General features: G+C 37.9%; 23 non-coding genes across 23 annotated transcripts; all 23 read right to left on the reverse strand.

Annotated features, from left to right (window-relative positions):
* Window positions 1-384: 384 nt before the first annotated feature.
* Window positions 385-576, reverse strand: LOC149722682 (U2 spliceosomal RNA). Its single transcript, XR_016387229.1, has one exon. It is a non-coding gene; the product is annotated as a U2 spliceosomal RNA (small nuclear RNA).
* A 775-nt stretch (window positions 577-1,351) lies between these two features.
* On the reverse strand, window positions 1,352-1,544 carry LOC149722683 (U2 spliceosomal RNA). Its single transcript, XR_016387246.1, has one exon. It is a non-coding gene; the product is annotated as a U2 spliceosomal RNA (small nuclear RNA).
* Window positions 1,545-2,357: 813 nt separating this feature from the next.
* Window positions 2,358-2,549, reverse strand: LOC149722684 (U2 spliceosomal RNA). Its single transcript, XR_016387197.1, has one exon. It is a non-coding gene; the product is annotated as a U2 spliceosomal RNA (small nuclear RNA).
* Window positions 2,550-3,356: 807 nt separating this feature from the next.
* Window positions 3,357-3,548, reverse strand: LOC149722685 (U2 spliceosomal RNA). Its single transcript, XR_016387212.1, has one exon. It is a non-coding gene; the product is annotated as a U2 spliceosomal RNA (small nuclear RNA).
* An 808-nt stretch (window positions 3,549-4,356) lies between these two features.
* LOC149722686 (U2 spliceosomal RNA) lies at window positions 4,357-4,549 on the reverse strand. Its single transcript, XR_016387236.1, has one exon. It is a non-coding gene; the product is annotated as a U2 spliceosomal RNA (small nuclear RNA).
* Window positions 4,550-5,362: 813 nt separating this feature from the next.
* On the reverse strand, window positions 5,363-5,554 carry LOC149722687 (U2 spliceosomal RNA). The gene has a single exon (XR_016387198.1). It is a non-coding gene; the product is annotated as a U2 spliceosomal RNA (small nuclear RNA).
* An 807-nt stretch (window positions 5,555-6,361) lies between these two features.
* On the reverse strand, window positions 6,362-6,553 carry LOC149722688 (U2 spliceosomal RNA). The gene has a single exon (XR_016387213.1). It is a non-coding gene; the product is annotated as a U2 spliceosomal RNA (small nuclear RNA).
* Window positions 6,554-7,375: 822 nt separating this feature from the next.
* Window positions 7,376-7,567, reverse strand: LOC149722689 (U2 spliceosomal RNA). Its single transcript, XR_016387214.1, has one exon. It is a non-coding gene; the product is annotated as a U2 spliceosomal RNA (small nuclear RNA).
* Window positions 7,568-8,337: 770 nt separating this feature from the next.
* Window positions 8,338-8,529, reverse strand: LOC149722690 (U2 spliceosomal RNA). Its single transcript, XR_016387230.1, has one exon. It is a non-coding gene; the product is annotated as a U2 spliceosomal RNA (small nuclear RNA).
* Window positions 8,530-9,316: 787 nt separating this feature from the next.
* LOC149722691 (U2 spliceosomal RNA) lies at window positions 9,317-9,508 on the reverse strand. Its single transcript, XR_016387199.1, has one exon. It is a non-coding gene; the product is annotated as a U2 spliceosomal RNA (small nuclear RNA).
* Window positions 9,509-10,315: 807 nt separating this feature from the next.
* On the reverse strand, window positions 10,316-10,507 carry LOC149722692 (U2 spliceosomal RNA). Its single transcript, XR_016387215.1, has one exon. It is a non-coding gene; the product is annotated as a U2 spliceosomal RNA (small nuclear RNA).
* Window positions 10,508-11,327: 820 nt separating this feature from the next.
* On the reverse strand, window positions 11,328-11,517 carry LOC149722693 (U2 spliceosomal RNA). Its single transcript, XR_016387218.1, has one exon. It is a non-coding gene; the product is annotated as a U2 spliceosomal RNA (small nuclear RNA).
* A 778-nt stretch (window positions 11,518-12,295) lies between these two features.
* LOC149722694 (U2 spliceosomal RNA) lies at window positions 12,296-12,487 on the reverse strand. The gene has a single exon (XR_016387241.1). It is a non-coding gene; the product is annotated as a U2 spliceosomal RNA (small nuclear RNA).
* Window positions 12,488-13,273: 786 nt separating this feature from the next.
* LOC149722695 (U2 spliceosomal RNA) lies at window positions 13,274-13,465 on the reverse strand. The gene has a single exon (XR_016387200.1). It is a non-coding gene; the product is annotated as a U2 spliceosomal RNA (small nuclear RNA).
* An 822-nt stretch (window positions 13,466-14,287) lies between these two features.
* On the reverse strand, window positions 14,288-14,479 carry LOC149722696 (U2 spliceosomal RNA). The gene has a single exon (XR_016387231.1). It is a non-coding gene; the product is annotated as a U2 spliceosomal RNA (small nuclear RNA).
* A 772-nt stretch (window positions 14,480-15,251) lies between these two features.
* On the reverse strand, window positions 15,252-15,444 carry LOC149722697 (U2 spliceosomal RNA). Its single transcript, XR_016387237.1, has one exon. It is a non-coding gene; the product is annotated as a U2 spliceosomal RNA (small nuclear RNA).
* Window positions 15,445-16,299: 855 nt separating this feature from the next.
* LOC149722698 (U2 spliceosomal RNA) lies at window positions 16,300-16,491 on the reverse strand. The gene has a single exon (XR_016387201.1). It is a non-coding gene; the product is annotated as a U2 spliceosomal RNA (small nuclear RNA).
* An 807-nt stretch (window positions 16,492-17,298) lies between these two features.
* LOC149722699 (U2 spliceosomal RNA) lies at window positions 17,299-17,490 on the reverse strand. The gene has a single exon (XR_016387216.1). It is a non-coding gene; the product is annotated as a U2 spliceosomal RNA (small nuclear RNA).
* An 822-nt stretch (window positions 17,491-18,312) lies between these two features.
* Window positions 18,313-18,504, reverse strand: LOC149722700 (U2 spliceosomal RNA). The gene has a single exon (XR_016387232.1). It is a non-coding gene; the product is annotated as a U2 spliceosomal RNA (small nuclear RNA).
* A 774-nt stretch (window positions 18,505-19,278) lies between these two features.
* LOC149722701 (U2 spliceosomal RNA) lies at window positions 19,279-19,472 on the reverse strand. Its single transcript, XR_016387240.1, has one exon. It is a non-coding gene; the product is annotated as a U2 spliceosomal RNA (small nuclear RNA).
* Window positions 19,473-20,286: 814 nt separating this feature from the next.
* Window positions 20,287-20,478, reverse strand: LOC149722702 (U2 spliceosomal RNA). Its single transcript, XR_016387202.1, has one exon. It is a non-coding gene; the product is annotated as a U2 spliceosomal RNA (small nuclear RNA).
* Window positions 20,479-21,286: 808 nt separating this feature from the next.
* Window positions 21,287-21,478, reverse strand: LOC149722703 (U2 spliceosomal RNA). Its single transcript, XR_016387217.1, has one exon. It is a non-coding gene; the product is annotated as a U2 spliceosomal RNA (small nuclear RNA).
* An 816-nt stretch (window positions 21,479-22,294) lies between these two features.
* LOC149722704 (U2 spliceosomal RNA) lies at window positions 22,295-22,486 on the reverse strand. Its single transcript, XR_016387207.1, has one exon. It is a non-coding gene; the product is annotated as a U2 spliceosomal RNA (small nuclear RNA).
* Between the last annotated feature and the right edge of the window lie 612 nt (window positions 22,487-23,098).

A 23,098-nucleotide genomic window follows, 5' to 3' on the forward strand; every position in this document is an offset into this window, starting at 1 on the left:
GCATATAACATATAATAATAGGTAAGTTTATATTCCCCTTACCCAGATATATTTGATTATTTTATTGTTCGGAGATGCAGGTGTTTGTGTACCTTGGTTTTCTCTATGCTAATACTTTTCCATATTTTAATTCTTTTTTTGGCAGAGATTGGCGACTCTATTAAAGCAAAATATAATTCTCTATTACTACTAGTAGTTGGACATGATTTTTATTGGTTGCGTTTTGGTAGGATCGGATCATTACTTAAACACGAGTAGTTCAACTATATGAACATCAACTATATGAACACAAATCGCGGTTAGTCTCGCGGAATTTATTACCAGATACTCTGTTTATACAGTTGTATTGGAATAATTTATTAGTATACTAATATCCACCAAAGTGGAATGTGGGCCGAACCTGGCGATAATGCAAGACCAGTACAACCCGGAGCAGTAGAAGCAAACTTCATTACCGTGCTCTGTGTTCAAAAATCCGAATGAAATATAGAGAAAACGAATCGTTTTCGTCTCAGATTTCACCCTGAGAAGAACAGGCACTACACTTGATCACAGCTAAAATAGCCGAGAAGCGATAATTCCAGGATTCCTCTGGATCAGTATATTTGTTATGTACCGCGTAAAAAATTAATAGCCCTTTGGCGCGAGCCACCTTGGAGGAATTGATCACACTATAGGCACAACAGCAAACGTATTCCGGATTCCTTGTATGGAACAAAATACACATACATCTTATTTGGTATTGTGCCCATATTCTTTTCATCTTAGGCTCTATTTCAGCGTGGGTTTAAAAAGCTTTACAGGGGCATAAAATAAAGAATATTGCAACAATTTCCCTGCTGAAAATTAGAACCCTTGGCCACAAGGAGCGTAAGTTGTTTCCGCCTTTCGATGCGTAAAAATTCAAATGTCTATGTTGCGGCTTGAATCTCACATGTTTATGTTGTGTGTGTAACTGTGTTGGCTTGGGAAGCATATAACATATAATAATAGGTAAGTTTATATTCCCCTTACCCAGATAAATTTGATTATTTCATTGTTCGGAGATGCAGGTGTGTTTGTGTAACTTGGTTTTCTCTATGCTAATACTTTTCCATATTTTAATTCTTTTTTTTTGCAGAGATTGGCGACTCTATTTAGGCAAAATATAATTCTCTATTACTACTAGTAGTTGGACATGATTTTTATTGGTTACGTTTTGGTAGGATCGGATCATTACTTAAACACGAGTAGTTCGAACATCAACTATATGAACACAAATCGCGGTTAGTCTCGCGGAATTTATTACGAGATACTCTGTTTATACAGTTGTATTGGAATAATTTATTAGTATACTAATATCCACCAAAGTGGAATGTGGGCCGAACCTGGCGTAATGCAAAACCAGGACAACCCGGAGCAGTAGAAGCAAGCTTCATTACCGTGCTCTGTGTTCAAAAATCCGAATGAAAATATAAAGGGAAACGAATCGTTTCCGTCTCAGATTTCACCCTGAGAGGAACAGGTACTACACTTGATTACAGCTAAAATAGCTGAGAAGCGATAACTCCAGGAGTCCTCTGGATCAGTATAATTGTTATACCGCGTAAAAAATTAATAGCCCTTTGGCGCGAGCCACCTTGGAGGAATTGATCACACTATAGGCACAATAGCAAACGTATTCCGGATTCCTTGTATGGAACAAAATACACATACATCTTAGTTGGTATTGTGCCCATATTCTTTTCATCTTAGGCTCTATTTCGGCGTGGGTTTAAAAGGCTTTACAGGGGCAAAAAATAAAGAATATTGCAACAATTTCCCTGCTGAAAATTAGAACCCTTGGCCACACGGGGCGTAAGTTGTTTCCGCCTTTCGATGCGAAAAAATTCAAATGTCCATGTTGCGGCTTGAATCTCGCATGTTTATATTGCATTTTGAATCTCACATGTTTATGTTGTGTGTGTAACTGAGTTGGCTTGTCTAGTTAGACGTTAACGGATGCATATAACATATAATAATAGGTAAGTTTATATTCCCCTTCTCAGATATATTTGATTATTTCATTGTTCGGAGATGCAGGTGTTTGTGTACCTTGGTTTTCTCTATGCTAATACTTTTCCATATTTTAATTCTTTTTTTTGGCAGAGATTGGCGACTCTATTAAGGCAAAATATAATTCTCTATTACTACTAGTAGTTGGACATGATTTTTATTGGTTGCGTTTTGGTAGGATTGGATCATTACTTAAACACGAGTAGTTCGAACATCAACTATATGAACACAAATCGCGGTTAGTCTCGCGGAATTTATTACGAGATACTCTGTATATACAGTTGTATTGGAAAATTTATTAGTATACTAATATCCACCAAAGTGGAATGTGGGCCGAACCTGGCGATAATGCAAGACCAGGACAACCCGGAGCAGTAGAAGCAAGCTTCATTACCGTGCTCTGTGTTCAAAAATCCGAATGAAATATAGAGGAAACGAATCGTTTCCGTCTCAGATTACACCCTGAGAAGAACAGGTACTACACTTGATCACAGCTAAAATAGCCGAGAAGCGATAACTCCAGGAGTCCTCTGGATCAGTATAATTGTTATACCGCGTAAAAAATTAATAGCCCTTTGGCGCGAGCCACCTTGGAGGAATTGATCACACTATAGGCACAACAGCAAACGTATTCCGGATTCCGTGTATGGAACAAAATACACATACATCTTAGTTGGTATTGTGTCCATATTCTTTTCATCTTAGGCTCTATTTCGGCGTGGGTTTAAAAAGCTTTACAGGGGCAAAAAATAAAGAACATTGCAACGATTTCCCTGCTGAAAATTAGAACCCTTGGCCACACGGGGCGTAAGTTGTTTCCGCCTTTCGATGCGAAAAAATTCAAATGTCTATGTTGCGGCTTGAATCTCGCATTTTATATTGCGGATTGAATCTCACATGTTTTATGTTGTGTGTGTAACTGAGTTGGCTTGTCTAGTTAGACGTTAACGGATGCATATAACATATAATAATAGGTAAGTTTATATTCCCCTTACCCAGATATATTTGATTATTTTATTGTTCGGAGATGCAGGTGTTTGTGTACCTTGGTTTTCTCTATGCTAATACTTTTCCATATTTTAATTCTTTTTTTGGCAGAGATTGGCGACTCTATTAAGGCAAAATATAATTCTCTATTACTACTAGTAGTTGGACATGATTTTTATTGGTTGCGTTTTGGTAGGATCGGATCATTACTTAAACACGAGTAGTTCAACTATATGAACACAAATCGCGGTTAGTCTCGCGGAATTTATTACCAGATACTCTGTTTATACAGTTGTATTGGAATAATTTATTAGTATACTAATATCCACCAAAGTGGAATGTGGGCCGAACCTGGCGATAATGCAAGACCAGTACAACCCGGAGCAGTAGAAGCAAGCTTCATTACCGTGCTCTGTGTTCAAAAATCCGAATGAAATATAGAGAAAACGAATCGTTTTCGTCTCAGATTTCACCCTGAGAAGAACAGGCACTACACTTGATCACAGCTAAAATAGCCGAGAAGCGATAATTCCAGGATTCCTCTGGATCAGTATATTTGTTATATACCGCGTAAAAAATTAATAGCCCTTTGGCGCGAGCCACCTTGGAGGAATTGATCACACTATAGGCACAACAGCAAACGTATTCCGGATTCCTTGTATGGAACAAAATACACATACATCTTATTTGGTATTGTGCCCATATTCTTTTCATCTTAGGCTCTATTTCTGCGTGGGTTTAAAAAGCTTTACAGGGGCAAAAATAAAGAACATTGCAACGATTTCCCTGCTGAAAATTAGAACCCTTGGCCACACGGGCGTAAGTTGTTTCCGCCTTTCGATGCGAAAAAATTCAAATGTCTATGTTGCGGCTTGAATCTCGCATTTTATATTGCGGATTAATCTCACATGTTTTATGTTGTGTGTGTAACTGAGTTGGCTTGGAGACGTTAACGGATGCATATAACATATAATAATAGGTAAGTTTATATTCCCCTTACCCAGATATATTTGATTATTTCATTGTTCGGAGATGCAGGTGTTTGTGTACCTTGGTTTTCTCTATGCTAATACTTTTCCATATTTTAATTCTTTTTTTTGGCAGAGATTGGCGACTCTATTAAGGCAAAATATAATTCTCTATTACTACTAGTAGTTGGACATGATTTTTATTGGTTGCGTTTTGGTAGGATCGGATCATTACTTAAACACGAGTAGTTCGAACATCAACTATATGAACACAAATCGCGGTTAGTCTCGCGGAATTTATTACGAGATACTCTGTTTATACAGTTGTATTGGAATAATTTATTAGTATACTAATATCCACCAAAGTGGAATGTGGGCCGAACCTGGCGGTAATGCAAAACCAGGACAACCCGGAGCAGTAGAAGCAAGCTTCATTACCGTGCTCTGTGTTCAAAAATCCGAATGAAATATAAAGGGAAACGAATCGTTTCCGTCTCAGATTTCACCCTGAGAGGAACAGGTACTACACTTGATTACAGCTAAAATAGCTGAGAAGCGATAACTCCAGGAGTCCTCTGGATCAGTATAATTGTTATACCGCGTAAAAAATTAATAGCCCTTTGGCGCGAGCCACCTTGGAGGAATTGATCACACTATAGGCACAATAGCAAACGTATTCCGGATTCCTTGTATGGAACAAAATACACATACATCTTAGTTGGTATTGTGCCCATATTCTTTTCATCTTAGGCTCTATTTCGGCGTGGGTTTAAAAGGCTTTACAGGGGCAAAAAATAAAGAATATTGCAACAATTTCCCTGCTGAAAATTAGAACCCTTGGCCACACGGGGCGTAAGTTGTTTCCGCCTTTCGATGCGAAAAAATTCAAATGTCCATGTTGCGGCTTGAATCTCGCATGTTTATATTGCATTTTGAATCTCACATGTTTATGTTGTGTGTGTAACTGAGTTGGCTTGTCTAGTTAGACGTTAACGGATGCATATAACATATAATAATAGGTAAGTTTATATTCCCCTTCTCAGATATATTTGATTATTTCATTGTTCGGAGATGCAGGTGTTTGTGTACCTTGGTTTTCTCTATGCTAATACTTTTCCATATTTTAATTCTTTTTTTTGGCAGAGATTGGCGACTCTATTAAGGCAAAATATAATTCTCTATTACTACTAGTAGTTGGACATGATTTTTATTGGTTGCGTTTTGGTAGGATTGGATCATTACTTAAACACGAGTAGTTCGAACATCAACTATATGAACACAAATCGCGGTTAGTCTCGCGGAATTTATTACGAGATACTCTGTTTATACAGTTGTATTGGAAAATTTATTAGTATACTAATATCCACCAAAGTGGAATGTGGGCCGAACCTGGCGATAATGCAAGACCAGGACAACCCGGAGCAGTAGAAGCAAGCTTCATTACCGTGCTCTGTGTTCAAAAATCCGAATGAAATATAGAGGAAACGAATCGTTTCCGTCTCAGATTACACCCTGAGAAGAACAGGTACTACACTTGATCACAGCTAAAATAGCCGAGAAGCGATAACTCCAGGAGTCCTCTGGATCAGTATAATTGTTATACCGCGTAAAAAATTAATAGCCCTTTGGCGCGAGCCACCTTGGAGGAATTGATCACACTATAGGCACAACAGCAAACGTATTCCGGATTCCGTGTATGGAACAAAATACACATACATCTTAGTTGGTATTGTGTCCATATTCTTTTCATCTTAGGCTCTATTTCGGCGTGGGTTTAAAAAGCTTTACAGGGGCAAAAAATAAAGAACATTGCAACGATTTCCCTGCTGAAAATTAGAACCCTTGGCCACACGGGGCGTAAGTTGTTTCCGCCTTTCGATGCGAAAAAATTCAAATGTCTATGTTGCGGCTTGAATCTCGCATTTTATATTGCGGATTGAATCTCACATGTTTTATGTTGTGTGTGTAACTGAGTTGGCTTGTCTAGTTAGACGTTAACGGATGCATATAACATATAATAATAGGTAAGTTTATATTCCCCTTACCCAGATATATTTGATTATTTTATTGTTCGGAGATGCAGGTGTTTGTGTACCTTGGTTTTCTCTATGCTAATACTTTTCCATATTTTAATTCTTTTTTTGGCAGAGATTGGCGACTCTATTAAGGCAAAATATAATTCTCTATTACTACTAGTAGTTGGACATGATTTTTATTGGTTGCGTTTTGGTAGGATCGGATCATTACTTAAACACGAGTAGTTCAACTATATGAACACAAATCGCGGTTAGTCTCGCGGAATTTATTACCAGATACTCTGTTTATACAGTTGTATTGGAATAATTTATTAGTATACTAATATCCACCAAAGTGGAATGTGGGCCGAACCTGGCGATAATGCAAGACCAGTACAACCCGGAGCAGTAGAAGCAAGCTTCATTACCGTGCTCTGTGTTCAAAAATCCGAATGAAATATAGAGAAAACGAATCGTTTTCGTCTCAGATTTCACCCTGAGAAGAACAGGCACTACACTTGATCACAGCTAAAATAGCCGAGAAGCGATAATTCCAGGATTCCTCTGGATCAGTATATTTGTTATATACCGCGTAAAAAATTAATAGCCCTTTGGCGCGAGCCACCTTGGAGGAATTGATCACACTATAGGCACAACAGCAAACGTATTCCGGATTCCTTGTATGGAACAAAATACACATACATCTTATTTGGTATTGTGCCCATATTCTTTTCATCTTAGGCTCTATTTCTGCGTGGGTTTAAAAAGCTTTACAGGGGCAAAAAATAAAGAACATTGCAACGATTTCCCTGCTGAAAATTAGAACCCTTGGCCACACGGGGCGTAAGTTGTTTCCGCCTTTCGATGCGAAAAAATTCAAATGTCTATGTTGCGGCTTGAATCTCGCATTTTATATTGCGGATTGAATCTCACATGTTTTATGTTGTGTGTGTAACTGAGTTGGCTTGTCTAGAGACGTTAACGGATGCATATAACATATAATAATAGGTAAGTTTATATTCCCCTTACCCAGATATATTTGATTATTTTATTGTTCGGAGATGCAGGTGTTTGTGTACCTTGGTTTTCTCTATGCTAATACTTTTCCATATTTTAATTCTTTTTTTGGCAGAGATTGGCGACTCTATTAAGGCAAAATATAATTCTCTATTACTACTAGTAGTTGGACATGATTTTTATTGGTTGCGTTTTGGTAGGATCGGATCATTACTTAAACACGAGTAGTTCAACTATATGAACATCAACTATATGAACACAAATCGCGGTTAGTCTCGCGGAATTTATTACCAGATACTCTGTTTATACAGTTGTATTGGAATAATTTATTAGTATACTAATATCCACCAAAGTGGAATGTGGGCCGAACCTGGCGATAATGCAAGACCAGTACAACCCGGAGCAGTAGAAGCAAGCTTCATTACCGTGCTCTGTGTTCAAAAATCCGAATGAAATATAGAGAAAACGAATCGTTTTCGTCTCAGATTTCACCCTGAGAAGAACAGGCACTACACTTGATCACAGCTAAAATAGCCGAGAAGCGATAATTCCAGGATTCCTCTGGATCAGTATATTTGTTATATACCGCGTAAAAAATTAATAGCCCTTTGGCGCGAGCCACCTTGGAGGAATTGATCACACTATAGGCACAACAGCAAACGTATTCCGGATTCCTTGTATGGAACAAAATACACATACATCTTATTTGGTATTGTGCCCATATTCTTTTCATCTTAGGCTCTATTTCAGCGTGGGTTTAAAAAGCTTTACAGGGGCATAAAATAAAGAATATTGCAACAATTTCCCTGCTGAAAATTAGAACCCTTGGCCACAAGGGCGTAAGTTGTTTCCGCCTTTCGATGCGAAAAAATTCAAATGTCTATGTTGCGGCTTGAATCTCACATGTTTATGTTGTGTGTGTAACTGAGTTGGCTTGGGAAGCATATAACATATAATAATAGGTAAGTTTATATTCCCCTTACCCAGATAAATTTGATTATTTCATTGTTCGGAGATGCAGGTGTTTGTGTAACTTGGTTTTCTCTATGCTAATACTTTTCCATATTTTAATTCTTTTTTTTCAGAGATTGGCGACTCTATTTAGGCAAAATATAATTCTCTATTACTACTAGTAGTTGGACATGATTTTTATTGGTTACGTTTTGGTAGGATCGGATCATTACTTAAACACGAGTAGTTCGAACATCAACTATATGAACACAAATCGCGGTTAGTCTCGCGGAATTTATTACGAGATACTCTGTTTATACAGTTGTATTGGAATAATTTATTAGTATACTAATATCCACCAAAGTGGAATGTGGGCCGAACCTGGCGATAATGCAAAACCAGGACAACCCGGAGCAGTAGAAGCAAGCTTCATTACCGTGCTCTGTGTTCAAAAATCCGAATGAAATATAGAGGAAACGAATCGTTTCCGTCTCAGATTACACCCTGAGAAGAACAGGTACTACACTTGATCACAGCTAAAATAGCCGAGAAGCGATAACTCCAGGAGTCCTCTGGATCAGTATAATTGTTATACCGCGTAAAAAATTAATAGCCCTTTGGCGCGAGCCACCTTGGAGGAATTGATCACACTATAGGCACAATAGCAAACGTATTCCGGATTCCTTGTATGGAACAAAATACACATACATCTTAGTTGGTATTGTGCCCATATTCTTTTCATCTTAGGCTCTATTTCGGCGTGGGTTTAAAAGGCTTTACAGGGGCAAAAAATAAAGAATATTGCAACAATTTCCCTGCTGAAAATTAGAACCCTTGGCCACACGGGGCGTAAGTTGTTTCCGCCTTTCGATGCGAAAAAATTCAAATGTCCATGTTGCGGCTTGAATCTCGCATGTTTATGTTGTGTGTGTAACTGAGTTGGCTTGTCTAGTTAGACGTTAACGGATGCATATAACATATAATAATAGGTAAGTTTATATTCCCCTTCTCAGATATATTTGATTATTTCATTGTTCGGAGATGCAGGTGTTTGTGTACCTTGGTTTTCTCTATGCTAATACTTTTCCATATTTTAATTCTTTTTTTTGGCAGAGATTGGCGACTCTATTAAGGCAAAATATAATTCTCTATTACTACTAGTAGTTGGACATGATTTTTATTGGTTGCGTTTTGGTAGGATTGGATCATTACTTAAACACGAGTAGTTCGAACATCAACTATATGAACACAAATCGCGGTTAGTCTCGCGGAATTTATTACGAGATACTCTGTTTATACAGTTGTATTGGAATAATTTATTAGTATACTAATATCCACCAAAGTGGAATGTGGGCCGAACCTGGCGATAATGCAAGACCAGGACAACCCGGAGCAGTAGAAGCAAGCTTCATTACCGTGCTCTGTGTTCAAAAATCCGAATGAAATATAGAGGAAACGAATCGTTTCCGTCTCAGATTACACCCTGAGAAGAACAGGTACTACACTTGATCACAGCTAAAATAGCCGAGAAGCGATAACTCCAGGAGTCCTCTGGATCAGTATAATTGTTATACCGCGTAAAAAATTAATAGCCCTTTGGCGCGAGCCACCTTGGAGGAATTGATCACACTATAGGCACAACAGCAAACGTATTCCGGATTCCGTGTATGGAACAAAATACACATACATCTTAGTTGGTATTGTGTCCATATTCTTTTCATCTTAGGCTCTATTTCGGCGTGGGTTTAAAAAGCTTTACAGGGGCAAAAAATAAAGAACATTGCAACGATTTCCCTGCTGAAAATTAGAACCCTTGGCCACACGGGGCGTAAGTTGTTTCCGCCTTTCGATGCGAAAAAATTCAAATGTCTATGTTGCGGCTTGAATCTCGCATTTTATATTGCGGATTGAATCTCACATGTTTTATGTTGTGTGTGTAACTGAGTTGGCTTGTCTAGTTAGACGTTAACGGATGCATATAACATATAATAATAGGTAAGTTTATATTCCCCTTACCCAGATATATTTGATTATTTTATTGTTCGGAGATGCAGGTGTTTGTGTACCTTGGTTTTCTCTATGCTAATACTTTTCCATATTTTAATTCTTTTTTTGGCAGAGATTGGCGACTCTATTAAGGCAAAATATAATTCTCTATTACTACTAGTAGTTGGACATGATTTTTATTGGTTGCGTTTTGGTAGGATCGGATCATTACTTAAACACGAGTAGTTCAACTATATGAACACAAATCGCGGTTAGTCTCGCGGAATTTATTACCAGATACTCTGTTTATACAGTTGTATTGGAATAATTTATTAGTATACTAATATCCACCAAAGTGGAATGTGGGCCGAACCTGGCGATAATGCAAGACCAGTACAACCCGGAGCAGTAGAAGCAAGCTTCATTACCGTGCTCTGTGTTCAAAAATCCGAATGAAATATAGAGAAAACGAATCGTTTTCGTCTCAGATTTCACCCTGAGAAGAACAGGCACTACACTTGATCACAGCTAAAATAGCCGAGAAGCGATAATTCCAGGATTCCTCTGGATCAGTATATTTGTTATATACCGCGTAAAAAATTAATAGCCCTTTGGCGCGAGCCACCTTGGAGGAATTGATCACACTATAGGCACAACAGCAAACGTATTCCGGATTCCTTGTATGGAACAAAATACACATACATCTTATTTGGTATTGTGCCCATATTCTTTTCATCTTAGGCTCTATTTCTGCGTGGGTTTAAAAAGCTTTACAGGGGCAAAAAATAAAGAACATTGCAACGATTTCCCTGCTGAAAATTAGAACCCTTGGCCACACGGGGCGTAAGTTGTTTCCGCCTTTCGATGCGAAAAAATTCAAATGTCTATGTTGCGGCTTGAATCTCGCATTTTATATTGCGGATTAAATCTCACATGTTTTATGTTGTGTGTGTAACTGAGTTGGCTTGTCTAGAGACGTTAACGGATGCATATAACATATAATAATAGGTAAGTTTATATTCCCCTTACCCAGATATATTTGATTATTTTATTGTTCGGAGATGCAGGTGTTTGTGTACCTTGGTTTTCTCTATGCTAATACTTTTCCATATTTTAATTCTTTTTTTGGCAGAGATTGGCGACTCTATTAAGGCAAAATATAATTCTCTATTACTACTAGTAGTTGGACATGATTTTTATTGGTTGCGTTTTGGTAGGATCGGATCATTACTTAAACACGAGTAGTTCATATATGAACATCAACTATATGAACACAAATCGCGGTTAGTCTCGCGGAATTTATTACCAGATACTCTGTTTATACAGTTGTATTGGAATAATTTATTAGTATACTAATATCCACCAAAGTGGAATGTGGGCCGAACCTGGCGATAATGCAAAACCAGGACAACCCGGAGCAGTAGAAGCAAGCTTCATTACCGTGCTCTGTGTTCAAAAATCCGAATGAAATATAGAGAAACGAATCGTTTCGTCTCAGATTTCACCCTGAGAAGAACAGGTACTACACTTGATCACAGCTAAAATAGCCGAGAAGCGATAATTCCAGGATTCCTCTGGATCAGTATATTGTTATATACCGCGTAAAAAATTAATAGCCCTTTGGCGCGAGCCACCTTGGAGGAATTGATCACACTATAGGCACAACAGCAAACGTATTCCGGATTCCTTGTATGGAACAAAATACACATACATCTTATTTGGTATTGTGCCCATATTCTTTTCATCTTAGGCTCTATTTCGGCGTGGGTTTAAAAGCTTTACAGGGGCAAAAAATAAAGAATATTGCAACAATTTCCCTGCTGAAAATTAGAACCCTTGGCCACACGGGGCGTAAGTTGTTTCCGCCTTTCGATGCGAAAAAATTCAAATGTCTATGTTGCGGCTTGAATCTCACATGTTTATGTTGTGTGTGTAACTGAGTTGGCTTGGGAAACGCATATAACATATAATAATAGGTAAGTTTATATTCCCCTTACCCAGATAAATTTGATTATTTCATTGTTCGGAGATGCAGGTGTTTGTGTAACTTGGTTTTCTCTATGCTAATACTTTTCCATATTTTAATTCTTTTTTTTCAGAGATTGGCGACCTATTTAGGCAAAATATAATTCTCTATTACTACTAGTAGTTGGACATGATTTTTATTGGTTACGTTTTGGTAGGATCGGATCATTACTTAAACACGAGTAGTACAACTATATGAACATCAACTATATGAACACAAATCGCGGTTAGTCTCGCGGAATTTATTACCAAATACTCTGTTTATACAGTTGTATTGGAATAATTTATTAGTATACTAATATCCACCAAAGTGGAATGTGGGCCGAACCTGGCGATAATGCAAAACCAGGACAACCCGGAGCAGTAGAAGCAAGCTTCATTACCGTGCTCTGTGTTCAAAAATCCGAATGAAATATAGAGGAAACGAATCGTTTCCGTCTCAGATTACACCCTGAGAAGAACAGGTACTACACTTGATCACAGCTAAAATAGCCGAGAAGCGATAACCCAGGAGTCCTCTGGATCAGTATAATTGTTATACCGCGTAAAAAATTAATAGCCCTTTGGCGCGAGCCACCTTGGAGGAATTGATCACACTATAGGCACAATAGCAAACGTATTCCGGATTCCTTGTATGGAACAAAATACACATACATCTTAGTTGGTATTGTGCCCATATTCTTTTCATCTTAGGCTCTATTTCGGCGTGGGTTTAAAAGGCTTTACAGGGGCAAAAAATAAAGAATATTGCAACAATTTCCCTGCTGAAAATTAGAACCCTTGGCCACACGGGGCGTAAGTTGTTTCCGCCTTTCGATGCGAAAAAATTCAAATGTCCATGTTGCGGCTTGAATCTCGCATGTTTATGTTGTGTGTGTAACTGAGTTGGCTTGTCTAGTTAGACGTTAACGGATGCATATAACATATAATAATAGGTAAGTTTATATTCCCCTTCTCAGATATATTTGATTATTTCATTGTTCGGAGATGCAGGTGTTTGTGTACCTTGGTTTTCTCTATGCTAATACTTTTCCATATTTTAATTCTTTTTTTTGGCAGAGATTGGCGACTCTATTAAGGCAAAATATAATTCTCTATTACTACTAGTAGTTGGACATGATTTTTATTGGTTGCGTTTTGGTAGGATTGGATCATTACTTAAACACGAGTAGTTCGAACATCAACTATATGAACACAAATCGCGGTTAGTCTCGCGGAATTTATTACGAGATACTCTGTTTATACAGTTGTATTGGAATAATTTATTAGTATACTAATATCCACCAAAGTGGAATGTGGGCCGAACCTGGCGATAATGCAAGACCAGGACAACCCGGAGCAGTAGAAGCAAGCTTCATTACCGTGCTCTGTGTTCAAAAATCCGAATGAAATATAGAGGAAACGAATCGTTTCCGTCTCAGATTACACCCTGAGAAGAACAGGTACTACACTTGATCACAGCTAAAATAGCCGAGAAGCGATAACTCCAGGAGTCCTCTGGATCAGTATAATTGTTATACCGCGTAAAAAATTAATAGCCCTTTGGCGCGAGCCACCTTGGAGGAATTGATCACACTATAGGCACAACAGCAAACGTATTCCGGATTCCGTGTATGGAACAAAATACACATACATCTTAGTTGGTATTGTGTCCATATTCTTTTCATCTTAGGCTCTATTTCGGCGTGGGTTTAAAAAGCTTTACAGGGGCAAAAAATAAAGAACATTGCAACGATTTCCCTGCTGAAAATTAGAACCCTTGGCCACACGGGGCGTAAGTTGTTTCCGCCTTTCGATGCGAAAAAATTCAAATGTCTATGTTGCGGCTTGAATCTCGCATTTTATATTGCGGATTGAATCTCACATGTTTTATGTTGTGTGTGTAACTGAGTTGGCTTGTCTAGTTAGACGTTAACGGATGCATATAACATATAATAATAGGTAAGTTTATATTCCCCTTACCCAGATATATTTGATTATTTTATTGTTCGGAGATGCAGGTGTTTGTGTACCTTGGTTTTCTCTATGCTAATACTTTTCCATATTTTAATTCTTTTTTTGGCAGAGATTGGCGACTCTATTAAGGCAAAATATAATTCTCTATTACTACTAGTAGTTGGACATGATTTTTATTGGTTGCGTTTTGGTAGGATCGGATCATTACTTAAACACGAGTAGTTCAACTATATGAACATCAACTATATGAACACAAATCGCGGTTAGTCTCGCGGAATTTATTACCAGATACTCTGTTTATACAGTTGTATTGGAATAATTTATTAGTATACTAATATCCACCAAAGTGGAATGTGGGCCGAACCTGGCGATAATGCAAGACCAGTACAACCCGGAGCAGTAGAAGCAAACTTCATTACCGTGCTCTGTGTTCAAAAATCCGAATGAAATATAGAGAAAACGAATCGTTTTCGTCTCAGATTTCACCCTGAGAAGAACAGGCACTACACTTGATCACAGCTAAAATAGCCGAGAAGCGATAATTCCAGGATTCCTCTGGATCAGTATATTTGTTATATACCGCGTAAAAAATTAATAGCCCTTTGGCGCGAGCCACCTTGGAGGAATTGATCACACTATAGGCACAACAGCAAACGTATTCCGGATTCCTTGTATGGAACAAAATACACATACATCTTATTTGGTATTGTGCCCATATTCTTTTCATCTTAGGCTCTATTTCAGCGTGGGTTTAAAAAGCTTTACAGGGGCATAAAATAAAGAATATTGCAACAATTTCCCTGCTGAAAATTAGAACCCTTGGCCACAAGGAGCGTAAGTTGTTTCCGCCTTTCGATGCGTAAAAATTCAAATGTCTATGTTGCGGCTTGAATCTCACATGTTTATGTTGTGTGTGTAACTGAGTTGGCTTGGGAAGCATATAACATATAATAATAGGTAAGTTTATATTCCCCTTACCCAGATAAATTTGATTATTTCATTGTTCGGAGATGCAGGTGTTTGTGTAACTTGGTTTTCTCTATGCTAATACTTTTCCATATTTTAATTCTTTTTTTTGCAGAGATTGGCGACTCTATTTAGGCAAAATATAATTCTCTATTACTACTAGTAGTTGGACATGATTTTTATTGGTTACGTTTTGGTAGGATCGGATCATTACTTAAACACGAGTAGTTCGAACATCAACTATATGAACACAAATCGCGGTTAGTCTCGCGGAATTTATTACGAGATACTCTGTTTATACAGTTGTATTGGAATAATTTATTAGTATACTAATATCCACCAAAGTGGAATGTGGGCCGAACCTGGCGGTAATGCAAAACCAGGACAACCCGGAGCAGTAGAAGCAAGCTTCATTACCGTGCTCTGTGTTCAAAAATCCGAATGAAATATAAAGGGAAACGAATCGTTTCCGTCTCAGATTTCACCCTGAGAGGAACAGGTACTACACTTGATTACAGCTAAAATAGCTGAGAAGCGATAACTCCAGGAGTCCTCTGGATCAGTATAATTGTTATACCGCGTAAAAAATTAATAGCCCTTTGGCGCGAGCCACCTTGGAGGAATTGATCACACTATAGGCACAATAGCAAACGTATTCCGGATTCCTTGTATGGAACAAAATACACATACATCTTAGTTGGTATTGTGCCCATATTCTTTTCATCTTAGGCTCTATTTCGGCGTGGGTTTAAAAGGCTTTACAGGGGCAAAAAATAAAGAATATTGCAACAATTTCCCTGCTGAAAATTAGAACCCTTGGCCACACGGGGCGTAAGTTGTTTCCGCCTTTCGATGCGAAAAAATTCAAATGTCCATGTTGCGGCTTGAATCTCGCATGTTTATATTGCATTTTGAATCTCACATGTTTATGTTGAGTGTGTAACTGAGTTGGCTTGTCTAGTTAGACGTTAACGGATGCATATAACATATAATAATAGGTAAGTTTATATTCCCCTTCTCAGATATATTTGATTATTTCATTGTTCGGAGATGCAGGTGTTTGTGTACCTTGGTTTTCTCTATGCTAATACTTTTCCATATTTTAATTCTTTTTTTGGCAGAGATTGGCGACTCTATTAAGGCAAAATATAATTCTCTATTACTACTAGTAGTTGGACATGATTTTTATTGGTTGCGTTTTGGTAGGATTGGATCATTACTTAAACACGAGTAGTTCGAACATCAACTATATGAACACAAATCGCGGTTAGTCTCGCGGAATTTATTACGAGATACTCTGTTTATACAGTTGTATTGGAATAATTTATTAGTATACTACTCTGTTTATACAGTTGTATTGGAATAATTTATTAGTTACTAATATCCACCAAAGTGGAATGTGGGCCGAACCTGGCGATAATGCAAGACCAGGACAACCCGGAGCAGTAGAAGCAAGCTTCATTACCGTGCTCTGTGTTCAAAAATCCGAATGAAATATAGAGGAAACGAATCGTTTCCGTCTCAGATTACACCCTGAGAAGAACAGGTACTACACTTGATCACAGCTAAAATAGCCGAGAAGCGATAACTCCAGGAGTCCTCTGGATCAGTATAATTGTTATACCGCGTAAAAAATTAATAGCCCTTTGGCGCGAGCCACCTTGGAGGAATTGATCACACTATAGGCACAACAGCAAACGTATTCCGGATTCCGTGTATGGAACAAAATACACATACATCTTAGTTGGTATTGTGTCCATATTCTTTTCATCTTAGGCTCTATTTCGGCGTGGGTTTAAAAAGCTTTACAGGGGCAAAAAATAAAGAACATTGCAACGATTTCCCTGCTGAAAATTAGAACCCTTGGCCACACGGGGCGTAAGTTGTTTCCGCCTTTCGATGCGAAAAAATTCAAATGTCTATGTTGCGGCTTGAATCTCGCATTTTATATTGCGGATTGAATCTCACATGTTTTATGTTGTGTGTGTAACTGAGTTGGCTTGTCTAGTTAGACGTTAACGGATGCATATAACATATAATAATAGGTAAGTTTATATTCCCCTTACCCAGATATATTTGATTATTTTATTGTTCGGAGATGCAGGTGTTTGTGTACCTTGGTTTTCTCTATGCTAATACTTTTCCATATTTTAATTCTTTTTTTGGCAGAGATTGGCGACTCTATTAAGGCAAAATATAATTCTCTATTACTACTAGTAGTTGGACATGATTTTTATTGGTTGCGTTTTGGTAGGATCGGATCATTACTTAAACACGAGTAGTTCAACTATATGAACACAAATCGCGGTTAGTCTCGCGGAATTTATTACCAGATACTCTGTTTATACAGTTGTATTGGAATAATTTATTAGTATACTAATATCCACCAAAGTGGAATGTGGGCCGAACCTGGCGATAATGCAAGACCAGTACAACCCGGAGCAGTAGAAGCAAGCTTCATTACCGTGCTCTGTGTTCAAAAATCCGAATGAAATATAGAGAAAACGAATCGTTTTCGTCTCAGATTTCACCCTGAGAAGAACAGGCACTACACTTGATCACAGCTAAAATAGCCGAGAAGCGATAATTCCAGGATTCCTCTGGATCAGTATATTTGTTATATACCGCGTAAAAAATTAATAGCCCTTTGGCGCGAGCCACCTTGGAGGAATTGATCACACTATAGGCACAACAGCAAACGTATTCCGGATTCCTTGTATGGAACAAAATACACATACATCTTATTTGGTATTGTGCCCATATTCTTTTCATCTTAGGCTCTATTTCTGCGTGGGTTTAAAAAGCTTTACAGGGGCAAAAAATAAAGAACATTGCAACGATTTCCCTGCTGAAAATTAGAACCCTTGGCCACACGGGGCGTAAGTTGTTTCCGCCTTTCGATGCGAAAAAATTCAAATGTCTATGTTGCGGCTTGAATCTCGCATTTTATATTGCGGATTGAATCTCACATGTTTTATGTTGTGTGTGTAACTGAGTTGGCTTGTCTAGAGACGTTAACGGATGCATATAACATATAATAATAGGTAAGTTTATATTCCCCTTACCCAGATATATTTGATTATTTTATTGTTCGGAGATGCAGGTGTTTGTGTACCTTGGTTTTCTCTATGCTAATACTTTTCCATATTTTAATTCTTTTTTTGGCAGAGATTGGCGACTCTATTAAAGCAAAATATAATTCTCTATTACTACTAGTAGTTGGACATGATTTTTATTGGTTGCGTTTTGGTAGGATCGGATCATTACTTAAACACGAGTAGTTCAACTATATGAACATCAACTATATGAACACAAATCGCGGTTAGTCTCGCGGAATTTATTACCAGATACTCTGTTTATACAGTTGTATTGGAATAATTTATTAGTATACTAATATCCACCAAAGTGGAATGTGGGCCGAACCTGGCGATAATGCAAGACCAGTACAACCCGGAGCAGTAGAAGCAAACTTCATTACCGTGCTCTGTGTTCAAAAATCCGAATGAAATATAGAGAAAACGAATCGTTTTCGTCTCAGATTTCACCCTGAGAAGAACAGGCACTACACTTGATCACAGCTAAAATAGCCGAGAAGCGATAATTCCAGGATTCCTCTGGATCAGTATATTTGTTATGTACCGCGTAAAAAATTAATAGCCCTTTGGCGCGAGCCACCTTGGAGGAATTGATCACACTATAGGCACAACAGCAAACGTATTCCGGATTCCTTGTATGGAACAAAATACACATACATCTTATTTGGTATTGTGCCCATATTCTTTTCATCTTAGGCTCTATTTCAGCGTGGGTTTAAAAAGCTTTACAGGGGCATAAAATAAAGAATATTGCAACAATTTCCCTGCTGAAAATTAGAACCCTTGGCCACAAGGAGCGTAAGTTGTTTCCGCCTTTCGATGCGTAAAAATTCAAATGTCTATGTTGCGGCTTGAATCTCACATGTTTATGTTGTGTGTGTAACTGAGTTGGCTTGGGAAGCATATAACATATAATAATAGGTAAGTTTATATTCCCCTTACCCAGATAAATTTGATTATTTCATTGTTCGGAGATGCAGGTGTTTGTGTAACTTGGTTTTCTCTATGCTAATACTTTTCCATATTTTAATTCTTTTTTTTTTGCAGAGATTGGCGACTCTATTTAGGCAAAATATAATTCTCTATTACTACTAGTAGTTGGACATGATTTTTATTGGTTACGTTTTGGTAGGATCGGATCATTACTTAAACACGAGTAGTTCGAACATCAACTATATGAACACAAATCGCGGTTAGTCTCGCGGAATTTATTACGAGATACTCTGTTTATACAGTTGTATTGGAATAATTTATTAGTATACTAATATCCACCAAAGTGGAATGTGGGCCGAACCTGGCGGTAATGCAAAACCAGGACAACCCGGAGCAGTAGAAGCAAGCTTCATTACCGTGCTCTGTGTTCAAAAATCCGAATGAAAATATAAAGGGAAACGAATCGTTTCCGTCTCAGATTTCACCCTGAGAGGAACAGGTACTACACTTGATTACAGCTAAAATAGCTGAGAAGCGATAACTCCAGGAGTCCTCTGGATCAGTATAATTGTTATACCGCGTAAAAAATTAATAGCCCTTTGGCGCGAGCCACCTTGGAGGAATTGATCACACTATAGGCACAATAGCAAACGTATTCCGGATTCCTTGTATGGAACAAAATACACATACATCTTAGTTGGTATTGTGCCCATATTCTTTTCATCTTAGGCTCTATTTCGGCGTGGGTTTAAAAGGCTTTACAGGGGCAAAAAATAAAGAATATTGCAACAATTTCCCTGCTGAAAATTAGAACCCTTGGCCACACGGGGCGTAAGTTGTTTCCGCCTTTCGATGCGAAAAAATTCAAATGTCCATGTTGCGGCTTGAATCTCGCATGTTTATATTGCATTTTGAATCTCACATGTTTATGTTGTGTGTGTAACTGAGTTGGCTTGTCTAGTTAGACGTTAACGGATGCATATAACATATAATAATAGGTAAGTTTATATTCCCCTTCTCAGATATATTTGATTATTTCATTGTTCGGAGATGCAGGTGTTTGTGTACCTTGGTTTTCTCTATGCTAATACTTTTCCATATTTTAATTCTTTTTTTTGGCAGAGATTGGCGACTCTATTAAGGCAAAATATAATTCTCTATTACTACTAGTAGTTGGACATGATTTTTATTGGTTGCGTTTTGGTAGGATTGGATCATTACTTAAACACGAGTAGTTCGAACATCAACTATATGAACACAAATCGCGGTTAGTCTCGCGGAATTTATTACGAGATACTCTGTTTATACAGTTGTATTGGAAAAATTTATTAGTATACTAATATCCACCAAAGTGGAATGTGGGCCGAACCTGGCGATAATGCAAGACCAGGACAACCCGGAGCAGTAGAAGCAAGCTTCATTACCGTGCTCTGTGTTCAAAAATCCGAATGAAATATAGAGGAAACGAATCGTTTCCGTCTCAGATTACACCCTGAGAAGAACAGGTACTACACTTGATCACAGCTAAAATAGCCGAGAAGCGATAACTCCAGGAGTCCTCTGGATCAGTATAATTGTTATACCGCGTAAAAAATTAATAGCCCTTTGGCGCGAGCCACCTTGGAGGAATTGATCACACTATAGGCACAACAGCAAACGTATTCCGGATTCCGTGTTTGGAACAAAATACACATACATCTTAGTTGGTATTGTGTCCATATTCTTTTCATCTTAGGCTCTATTTCGGCGTGGGTTTAAAAAGCTTTACAGGGGCAAAAAATAAAGAAAATTGCAACGATTTCCCTGCTGAAAATTAGAACCCTTGGCCACACGGGGCGTAAGTTGTTTCCGCCTTTCGATGCGAAAATATTCAAATGTCTATGTTGCGGCTTGAATCTCGCATTTTATATTGCGGATTGAATCTCACATGTTTTATGTTGTGTGTGTAACTGAGTTGGCTTGTCTAGTTAGACGTTAACGGATGCATATAACATATAATAATAGGTAAGTTTATATTCCCCTTACCCAGATATATTTGATTATTTTATTGTTTGGAGATGCAGGTGTTTGTGTACCTTGGTTTTCTCTATGCTAATACTTTTCCATATTTTAATTCTTTTTTTTGGCAGAGATTGGCGACTCTATTAAGGCAAAATATAATTCTCTATTACTACTAGTAGTTGGACATGATTTTTATTGGTTGCGTTTTGGTAGGATCGGATCATTACTTAAACACGAGTAGTTCAACTATATGAACACAAATCGCGGTTAGTCTCGCGGAATTTATTACCAGATACTCTGTTTATACAGTTGTATTGGAATAATTTATTAGTATACTAATATCCACCAAAGTGGAATGTGGGCCGAACCTGGCGATAATGCAAGACCAGTACAACCCGGAGCAGTAGAAGCAAGCTTCATTACCGTGCTCTGTGTTCAAAAATCCGAATGAAATATAGAGAAAACGAATCGTTTTCGTCTCAGATTTCACCCTGAGAAGAACAGGCACTACACTTGATCACAGCTAAAATAGCCGAGAAGCGATAATTCCAGGATTCCTCTGGATCAGTATATTTGTTATATACCGCGTAAAAAATTAATAGCCCTTTGGCGCGAGCCACCTTGGAGGAATTGATCACACTATAGGCACAACAGCAAACGTATTCCGGATTCCTTGTATGGAACAAAATACACATACATCTTATTTGGTGTTGTGCCCATATTCTTTTCATCTTAGGCTCTATTTCTGCGTGGGTTTAAAAAGCTTTACAGGGGCAAAAAATAAAGAACATTGCAACGATTTCCCTGCTGAAAATTAGAACCCTTGGCCACACGGGGCGTAAGTTGTTTCCGCCTTTCGATGCGAAAAAATTCAAATGTCTATGTTGCGGCTTGAATCTCGCATTTTATATTGCGGATTAAATCTCACATGTTTTATGTTGTGTGTGTAACTGAGTTGGCTTGTCTAGAGACGTTAACGGATGCATATAACATATAATAATAGGTAAGTTTATATTCCCCTTACACAGATATATTTGATTATTTTATTGTTCGGAGATGCAGGTGTTTGTGTACCTTGGTTTTCTCTATGCTAATACTTTTCCATATTTTAATTCTTTTTTTGGCAGAGATTGGCGACTCTATTAAGGCAAAATATAATTCTCTATTACTACTAGTAGTTGGACATGATTTTTATTGGTTACGTTTTGGTAGGATCGGATCATTACTTAAACACGAGTAGTATATGAACATCAACTATATGAACACAAATCGCGGTTAGTCTCGCGGAATTTATTACCAAATACTCTGTTTATACAGTTGTATTGGAATAATTCATTAGTATACTAATATCCACCAAAGTGGAATGTGGGCCGAACCTGGCGATAATGCAAAACCAGGACAACCCGGAGCAGTAGAAGCAAGCTTCATTACCGTGCTCTGTGTTCAAAAATCCGAATGAAATATAGAGGAAACGAATCGTTTCCGTCTCAGATTACACGCTGAGAAGAACAGGTACTACACTTGATCACAGCTAAAATAGCCGAGAAGCGATAACCCCAGGAGTCCTCTGGATCAGTATAATTGTTATACCGCGTAAAAAATTAATAGCCCTTTGGCGCGAGCCACCTTGGAGGAATTGATCACACTATAGGCACAATAGCAAACGTATTCCGGATTCCTTGTATGGAACAAAATACACATACATCTTAGTTGGTATTGTGCCCATATTCTTTTCATCTTAGGCTCTATTTCGGCGTGGGTTTAAAAGGCTTTACAGGGGCAAAAAATAAAGAATATTGCAACAATTTCCCTGCTGAAAATTAGAACCCTTGGCCACACGGGGCGTAAGTTGTTTCCGCCTTTCGATGCGAAAAAATTCAAATGTCCATGTTGCGCTTGAATCTCGCATGTTCATATTGCATTTTGAATCTCACATGTTTATGTTGTGTGTGTAACTGAGTTGGCTTGTCTAGTTAGACGTTAACGGATGCATATAACATATAATAATAGGTAAGTTTATATTCCCCTTCTCAGATATATTTGATTATTTCATTGTTCGGAGATGCAGGTGTTTGTGTACCTTGGTTTTCTCTATGCTAATACTTTTCCATATTTTAATTCTTTTTTTTGGCAGAGATTGGCGACTCTATTAAGGCAAAATATA

The sequence above is a fragment of the Ciona robusta genome, unplaced genomic scaffold (assembly GCF_009617815.1).
Source record: "Ciona robusta unplaced genomic scaffold, ASM961781v2 AP042764.1".
In the NCBI taxonomy this organism is placed as follows: Eukaryota; Metazoa; Chordata; class Ascidiacea; order Phlebobranchia; family Cionidae; genus Ciona; species Ciona robusta.